The sequence below is a fragment of the Macrotis lagotis genome, chromosome 1 (assembly GCF_037893015.1).
Source record: "Macrotis lagotis isolate mMagLag1 chromosome 1, bilby.v1.9.chrom.fasta, whole genome shotgun sequence".
NCBI lineage: Eukaryota > Metazoa > Chordata > Mammalia > Peramelemorphia > Peramelidae > Macrotis > Macrotis lagotis.
The window spans coordinates 648,889,637-648,899,151 of NC_133658.1; positions in this window are offsets into that span (position 1 = coordinate 648,889,637).

Genomic DNA, 9,515 nt, shown 5'->3' on the forward strand with positions numbered 1-9,515 from the left:
GACTAGTACTGAGTTTAGATTTAATAGTTACTAATAAATACTAAAATGTATTAATACCTAAAATGTAAAAAGACCCAGCTTTTTAATATCATGAAACATTATAGCCCTCAAAGAATTTAAAAAGAATTTCATTCAGAAAGGAATAGAAAGGTATTCTGGTAGGTTTGAACAGGCTGAAATATAACAAATAAGGAACTGTGAGGAAAAATCAGAATAAAAGGTGTTATAAAAAAAGAAATAAAAAAAGTGATCTGATAACATGGCAAGAGTGAAAGACAACTGGTCAAAAGTCTGGATACTCCATTTGTGTCCTCATGACATCAGGAAAAGTCAAGGAAGAGATCTAGCATGTCAAGTTGACTCCCTATGAAGAATTTATGAGGATAATCACTAGAGTCACATGGACAGGCAATGATAATCACAATCTTCATCAATGAAGGGAACATTCACATCAAATCCACTGTTTCATTTGAATATAATCAAGTCATATCCTATGTAAACACTAGGGATACAAAGACAGGCATGAAATAGTCACTACCCTCAAGGAACTTGCATTTTATAGGAAGATGCCTCCTTAAAGAATAAATTTTTTTTTTTTAGTTTTTGCAAGGCAGTGGGGTTAAATAGCTTGCCCAAGGCCACACAGCTAGGTAATTATTAAGTGTCTGAGGCTGGATTTGAACTAAGGTACTCCTGACTCCAGGGCCGATGCTCTATCCACTGTATCACCTAGCCACCCCAAGAATGAAATTCTTAAAGGATAATCCAGTGTAGTGATGGTCCTCATAATTCTACCATGATAGAAAGGCTTTGAATTTAGTCCTGGAAATAACCTTTTTCTGTTTTCTAAGGGTCAACCTAGCTGAGTACAGAGATGATAATCTCCATTGGGCTGGTCATAAGGTGATGAATTCTTGGGATAGGATAGACCATGAAACAAAGAAAAATACAAAATGGCTCTTATATAGGGGCCTTTCTACTTCCAAGCAATGAATGAAACAGATTTTAGACTATCAATAAATATTCATTTGATGTTGGTTTGCTAACTATGAGACACATGTCTAGTGAACAAGTTTGTGTACTACTGGAATAAAGGAATCATATCAATGTTGGCATTCTCAATATAAATGAAACCTAAAGCAAAGAAAGATGCCATTTATTTGAAATATGTCTTTAGATCTTCCATGATGTGGCAAATAATGAAACTAAACAAAATATAGCCAAAGGTTTATTGTTCAGGCAAACTCAAAAAGAAATATTGTTTATAAAAGTACTGTGTTAATTATGAGCATTTATAAAAAGATCATCATGAAGATAATCATATATTAGTTGTCATATCTATTACATAGTATGAGTAGGTAGAGAAACCCTATGAAGAGTTCCACAAACCCCACCAAATTAAATCAGTATAAATTCTAATGTTTAGCGACTTTAATGCAAAAATGGGCATAGAGGATGATTATTGGAAAAAATAGAGTTTGGGGCAAAAATAAAAAGGCCAAAGATTTATTGAAAATAGGGAAGACTTATGACCATGTATCAGAAATATTTTCTTTGAGAAGAGAACTGGGGAGTGCTGGACATAGCAAGTATCAAATAATATTACCAAAAAAATGAAATTAGATATATCTTAATAAACAGCAAATGATTGACTTTCAATGTTAGGGTCATTTCCAGACTGGTTGTTTGTATAAGTCAGCTAATGATCTGATCATCTTAGAACAAAGATGAATATCAAAATAGAAAGAATATAAGATTGTATTATATGCAATTAAAATGACCCCAATACAATCCATTTCAACAAACAATGGACATTAGAAACTGGACAATAAATTTAAAAAAACAGGCAATAGTATAGGCCTTCATCATTTCTAATTGACACAGCCAGGAAAACTACAAAGTCTAGAAACTGTCTTAGAAAATACTTGATATCCTTGACACAAAGAGAGATATGGTGGCAAAGGACAATACTGTTAGCTTATGATAAAGAATGCGATCCACCCCAGAGACAGAGCTGATGGTATCTGAACACAGACTGAAGCACATTTTTTTCTCTTTCTTTCACTTTATTCTCATGAGGTTTCTATTTTTTGTGGGGGGGGGAATTACATTTACTCTTACAATAATATTTTAGTAATGTGTAAATAAAATATAAATTAAAATGAAAATTATACCAAAAAAAAGAGATGTACTATTATTGCCCTTGAGATTTCCAGAATAAGGAAGAAATATAAACATCAAAAGCAATGATCTGCCTAGTATTAGAGTCAAGACATTGATCAATTGAGTACAGCTACATTTTATGACATTTCCAGGGGGAAATAGTTTGACAACTAAAAAGAAATATATGAAGTCAAACAAGACTTTAGCTTTTTCAAAGAAATGAGTTAGCAATATTGCTTTATTATTTATGATAATATATAGTATATATATCTCAAAAGCCATTATTTTGTTAATAATAGAATCTTGATTGGTTTTTAATTTGGTTGTTATACAACTTTAATTATGATATTTATGTGATTATTTCTGTGGTTTTTCCTAATTGCAATGTTTAATATACAGGCTTGATCAATAGTGTGTATTTTTACATGTTGTATTGCTTTATTTATGTGCTTTTTTGGTTTTACAGTTTATTCTCCTGGTTCTTCCTTGGAGATCTGATTGGTCATGACACCCTTTGTTGAAACTGTTTAATTAATCTTGCGGTGGCTTTTATTCTATCTCTGAACTATCTAGCAACCTTCCCTAGTGTATATGCTTATTTCATCTGAATCTATTCTATCCTACACCTTCACTTCAGCATAGAGCTAGTCTCCTTCCAAGACTTACTTATTTTCTGGCTTTGCTGGCTCTGTAATAATGAACTCTGTAATTTAACGGCTCTCGAGGAAGACAACAGCTATCTTCCAGAAAGAAAAAGGTTTTTCACACTAGGAAATGATTGTTGAACTAGATTTTCAATACCATAACCTTTAGAAACAGCAACACACTGGACCAATAAAGACCAGGAGAGTGATGAAGAGTCACTTTTACCGGACTTCATGGTTTCAAAGCAGAAGTCTAAAAAAAGCAAGCTACTATTCTATTCTTCCTTATCCAGAGATTTCTCAAACTGCATCAATAAGTTTCAATGCATTGCAACAGGTGCTTCTCTAAGTCCTCCCATTAGAATATCAACTCCTTTATTAATTCTTTTAGAGGAGAAAAGTGGAAAATTTTGGGTAGTATTCTTTCATAAAAAAGAGAGAAGTAATGGAAGGGAAAACAAGTCCATAGAAAGTTTATCAACACACCCAATAAAGCTGGATCATTTTGACAGCATTGAAGAATGAAAATGAGAGACAATTGGCAAAAATTGAACGAATGTCATGAAAATTATCACTACAAACCATTCTCTATTTTAAAGTAGTGGATTCACCACACTTAGCCTCTAACATCACAATCTATGTGATATGTGAGGAAGTAGAGTTAGCACTAATAAAAAGTAGTTTTTAAAGGTAGGATGGAAAGAGGATGTTCATGCTGGAAGTAGCACCTCTTTGAAACCATTGAGAAATCAATCCTCAAGGCATATGAAAAATGAAGAATATGAAACACTGGAAAAATATCATAGATATTACTGTCAACCCAAAAAAGGCGACTGAACAAATATTAGCAACTACCAATCTAATACCTTTTTCTTTATCTCTATGAAATTTTTATAAGAATTATTTACTCACATATCAAAAGCTGATGAATGTACGATAAGGGATATGAAGGTTTAAATAAATGATAATCTACAAAAAACTTTAATTTCACACAATTTACTGAAATGTACAAAAAATACAAGATTTGACTTTGCTCACTATTGCTGACTTTTACAAAATTAATTTTGTAGATTGAAATATCATCTTAAAGGTTTTCTTCAAACTGAATGTTCCATAAATATGTTAAAACCATACAAAATTCATTGAAAGAAATATCAATAAAAATAAGTTTGTTTGTTGACCCTCTAATGATTACTATCAAGTGAGGTTTAAAATGGGAAGATTTGTGCTTGATAGTATTTTGGAGGATGCTAGTTGAAAAATACAAAAGAAAGATGTATTGCCTCTAGATAATGAGTTCCTCTATCTGCCACAATTTGTGGATGGCATTGTGCTGATTTGATAAAGTCAAAGAACATTAAACAGTCTTCTTTTTTTTATTAAAGATATTATTTGAGTTTTATAATTTTCCCCCAATCTTGCTTCCCTACCCCCACCCCCACCCCACAGATAGCACTCCGTCAGTCTTTACTTTGTTTCCACGTTGTACCTTGATCCAAATTGGGTGTGATGAGAGAGAAATCATATCCTTAAAGAGAACAGAATTCTCAGAGGTAACAAGAACAGACAATAAGATATCTGTTTTTTTTTCCAAATTAAAGGGAATAGTCCTTGTACTTTGTTCAAACTCCACAGCTCCTTATCTGGATACAGATGGCACTCTCCTTTGCAGACAGCCCAAAATTGTTCCCAATTGTTGCACTGATGGAATGAGCAAGTCCTTCAAGGTTGAACATCACTCCCATGTTGCTGTTAGGGTGTACAGTGTTTTTCTGGTTCTGCTCATCTCACTCAGCATTAGTTCATGCAAATCCCTCCAGGTTTCCCTGAAATCCCATCCCTCTTGATTTCTAATAGAACAATAGTGTTCCATGACATACATATACCACAGTTTGCTAAACCATTCCCCAATTGAAGGACATTTACTGGATTTCCAATTCGTTGCCACCACAAACAGGGATGCTATGAATATTTTTGTACAAATAATGTTTTTACCTTTTTTCCTCATCTCTTCAGGGTATAGACCCAGTAGTGGTATTGCTGGGTCAAAGGGTATACACATTTTTGTTGCCCTTTGGGCATAGTTCCAAATAGCTCTCCAGAAGGGTTGGATGAGTTCACAGCCCCACCAACAGTGTAATAGTGTCCCAGATTTCCCACATCCCTTTCAACAATGATCATTATCCTTCCTGGTCATACTGGCCAATCTGAGAGGTGTGAGGTGGTACCTCAGAGAAGCTTTAATTTGCATTTCTCTAATAATTAATGATTTAGAGCATTTTTTCATATGGCTATGGATTGCTTTGATCTCCTCATCTGTAAATTGCCTTTTGCATATCCTTTGATCATTTGTCAATTGGGGAATGGCTTTTTGTTTTAAAAATATGACTCATTTCTCTGTGTATTTTAGAAATGAGTCCTTTGTCAGAATCATTAGTTGTAAGGATTGTTTCCCAATTTACTACTTTTCTTTTGATCTTGATTACATTGGTTTTATCTGTGCAAAAGCTTTTTAATTTAATGTAATCGAAATCATCTAATTGGTTTTTAGTGATGTTCTCCAACTCTTCCTTAGTCATAAACTGTTCCCCTTTCCATAGATCTGACAGGTAGACTAGTCCTTGATCTTCTAATTTGCTTATAGTATTGTTTTTTATGTCTATGTCTTGTAACCATTTGGATCTTATTTTGGTGAAGGGTGTGAGGTGTTGGTCTAATCTAAGTTTCTTCCATACTGACTTCCAATTATCCCAGCAGTTTTTATCAAAGAAGGAGTTTTTATCCCAATGGCCGGACTTTTTGGGTTTATCAAACAGCAGATTACTATAATCCTCTCCTGCTTTTACACCTAATCTATTCCACTGGTCCACCACTCTATTTCTTAGCCAATACCAAACAGTTTTGATGACTGATGCTTTATAATATAATTTTAGATCGGGTAGTGCTAAGGCACCTTTGTTTGCATTTTTTTTTTCATTAAGCTCCTGGCAATTCTTGACTTTTTATTTCTCCATATGAATTTACTTACAATTTTTTCTAACTCATTAAAGTAATTTTTTGGAATTTTGATTGGTAGAGCACTAAACAGATAGTTTAGTTTTGGTAGAATTGTCATTTTTATTATATTAGCTCTCCTTATCCATGAGCAGTTGATATTTGCCCAGTTATTTAAATCTGATTTAATTTGTGTGAGAAGAGTTTTATAATTTAAACAGTCTTCTTATTGGTTCTAGTTATTCTAAAGGATCCAGTCCATCTACACAGCAGAAATCAAGTGGACCACTGTCTATATAATGACAGGCAATTGGATGGCAAGCCAATTCATAGAGATGGCCCATCAGAAAAAAAAATATTTTAGGAAGATATTACAAATAATCAATGAACTAGACTCAAAATTAATTGGGAGAGCACCTGGATTACATTTTGGAAATTGTACAGTACTTCTTCTTAAAATAAAAATCTATCTTTTGAACATGAATACTATTTAAGAAGAGTTATATGATTGTGAAGTATGAAATACTACAATCTCTAAAGCAGAGATATCAAACACATAGCACCCACAACACTGGAGAGGCAGAACCTCATTTAACTGTAAGTGAGAGAGAAGTTAGGTGGCACAGTGGATACAGTACCAGCTCTGGAGTTAGGAGGAACTTGAGTTCAAATCCAGTTTCAGTCATGTAATAATTACCTAGCTGTATGACCTTAGGCAAATCACTTAACCCCATTGCCTTAAATAAATAAAATTTAAAAAATAAATGTGAGACATGTTTAGCAAAATAAATAAAAATACAAAACCCAGATATTAATACATTTTAAAACTAAATCAATATGTAGTCCTCAGGGATTCTTATGTATGAATTAGTGACTTTCTTTTCTATTTGTTTGACACCATTATTCTAAATATTATTATTTATTCTGAATATATAGAGTGCAGATCACTCTAAAGATGGTAGAACAAACATATTACCATTAATGAAATGAGTGATAGAGTATAAAAGATATTATTGAGAAACATGAAAACAAGAAAGGTGAATGGTCAGATATATAAAGAAGTGAGAAATAAGTAATGAGCAGACCTTATGCTTCATTGCTACACACACATTGTCAATCTACCTAGAGAGAGCCATCAATGTGTTGGCAGAACAAAATTAGTTTTTTTTATATTTGTGTAAAGAACACAAATAAAATTTCCACAGAGTAAGATGGGATAAGGTGTGATCTGTATTTCCAGAAAGAATATTCAAATTAATAAATTTACAGATTCATAGAAATGTCAAACTATAAGAAAGAATTTCCTGACCACAAGCATTATTGATTATTGAAATCAGTATTTGAGAGGGACTGAAGAATTCTAATATCCTGGAGAAATTTAAAAATAGTGTAGACATATTTGTTTGATATGGTTATATTGTCTCTAAGGGGCAATGGAAAAATTACTGGGAGATCTCAGTTTGAATCTTGGCTTTGACATGTTTTATGGCTCTTCCTGGGCAAATCACTTAACCTCTTTCTTACTCTTTTCATCATCTATAAAATGGAGTCAATAACATTTCTCCCAGCTACCTTTAGGTTATTGAGAGGAAAGTGTTTTTGTAAATCCTGCCGTATCCTCCACTGACTAGTATCTCCCGCTAATGATGTTAACTTTACTTCTCCTTCCAGCTCATAAGAGCAGAGGAAGAATTAGCTTTATACACATTTGATTTATGATTATTATTACTACCATTATTCTTTTGGAAGGGCAAGGGGATAGAAGAGTTGATTCCTCAAGTCCTTTTCTATTGAAGTCTTTGATTCAATGCTCTCCCAGAGTTATCTACAAACACTTTGCTTTTAGCCTAGGAAAACTTTTAGAATTCTTTGTATGAAGTGAGTGAGTTAAGGGATAACAAACAAGCTCCCAAAGAAAGGGTTTGAGTGAAAAAAAAACCCTTTGATTTCTCAGAGACTAATTTTCATTCTATCAACACTTATAGTGACCAATTTTGAGTCTCAAGACCTAATCTAAATCTGAGAATGAAATTTGTCTGTCAGGTAAGGAATCATTACAAAATTTAGTTTATTCAATACTCTTTCCACTCAGAAAGAACAATATATTGCTTCCAATTACCTCTCAAATCTCTTCCTCATTCATATTACCTCCTACACTTAGCATCATAGGCAAAACCTCTTATTCTTCGCTTTCCTTCTATATACTTATCCATATCCATATCAGTCTTGTACCTTCTTGGGTGCAAATATCATAGTTTTATACTATTCTATTATGAGAAAATTCTCTGCCATCTTGCATCTTTTACACAAGAATTCTTTCTACCTTTTTATCCTACCCGAGATCAGTATTCCTCATGGATAATACTGCTTCACTTCTTAAATATAGCCTACTTCCTCATTCATTCTCTAATTCATAAAACCAGCAGAAGGGTCACCTAATTTCTTGCTTCTCACTACCACATTCAGATACTTGTTCTCTCATTCAACAACATGACTCTGAGGTCCATGCCATTCACTTAAATCACCTTCTCTGCCTATTCATCACTTTTTGACTTTCATTCCTTATTTTTCTCAATGTCTTAATTCTTGTTTTTCAATCCTTTTCATCCTGTCCCTTGTCGACATCTTTGGTGACTCCAGTGTTCATACTAGTTCTTCCAACTCTCTGATTTCAGGTCCTCAGTCCCCTCAGTTTTTAATACTTTCATTTTCAGTCCATGTCACCTGCCCATCTCTTTCACCACCACCCATGGACTTCATACTCACATAGAAATATTCTACTTCCAGGATTTCAAGTTCAGAACTTCATCTCTTTGATAAAAGGCTTCTTCTCTTTCCAGCTTTCCTCTTTCATTCTTCCTGAAATTGTTCTTTACCCTCATCTTGTTGCTAGCCTTTGGATACCTCCCTGGTCTTCCAGTCTTCTTCCCAAGTTCTTTCCCAGTCTTTCAGTTCTACTACTCTACTTCTAGCTTCTCTTGTCTCTGTCCTATTCCAATATCAATGATCAACCATTTAAATGAGGCTTTCACTAATATTCTAGACTCTTTCCCCCACCTTGACTTCACATTATACCTTGCCTTGCCAATTTTTCATTCTGGAAAACTTCCATCATCTGCCTTTTCTGCTCTCGCTTCAAAGATGCCAAGAAAGCATGCCAATTGTTTTCACCACAAATTCATACTTTTTAACCTCAGCTGAAGCATTGAGTACTGTTTGGCAGTTCTTTTATTCATTTACAATAGACTCCTTATCATATTCCCCATAGGGACTGTTTTAAATCTTTTTGTTCTTCTTAAGCCCCCTCAACTCTACTCCTGAACTCCTAGCAGGGGAGCCTGTCACTTAGTCAGTTGCCTTGTTTCCTACTTTACTGAGAATATCAGGATAATCTGAGGTGATTTCTCTCATATTTGATCAACCCCCACTCAAAATCTCTTTTATTTTCATTATTCCCCTCTTCCTCCTCCCTTCTTTCAGAGAGATTGATGTACCTTTCCTCCAAGGCAAAGCTGTCCCTGTTCACTGAATCCTTATTCATTTCCTCCCACCTCTTTTGGGGTATTTCTTCATCAATTATCCTTTTCCCTCTCTTGAAACTTCCTATGCAATCTAGAACACACATTTGAGCTGATCTAATCCAATTTGCTAATTTTAAATGTGAGTAAACAGGTTCAGAGAAGTTAGATAATTTGTCCACAATATAGTAATATG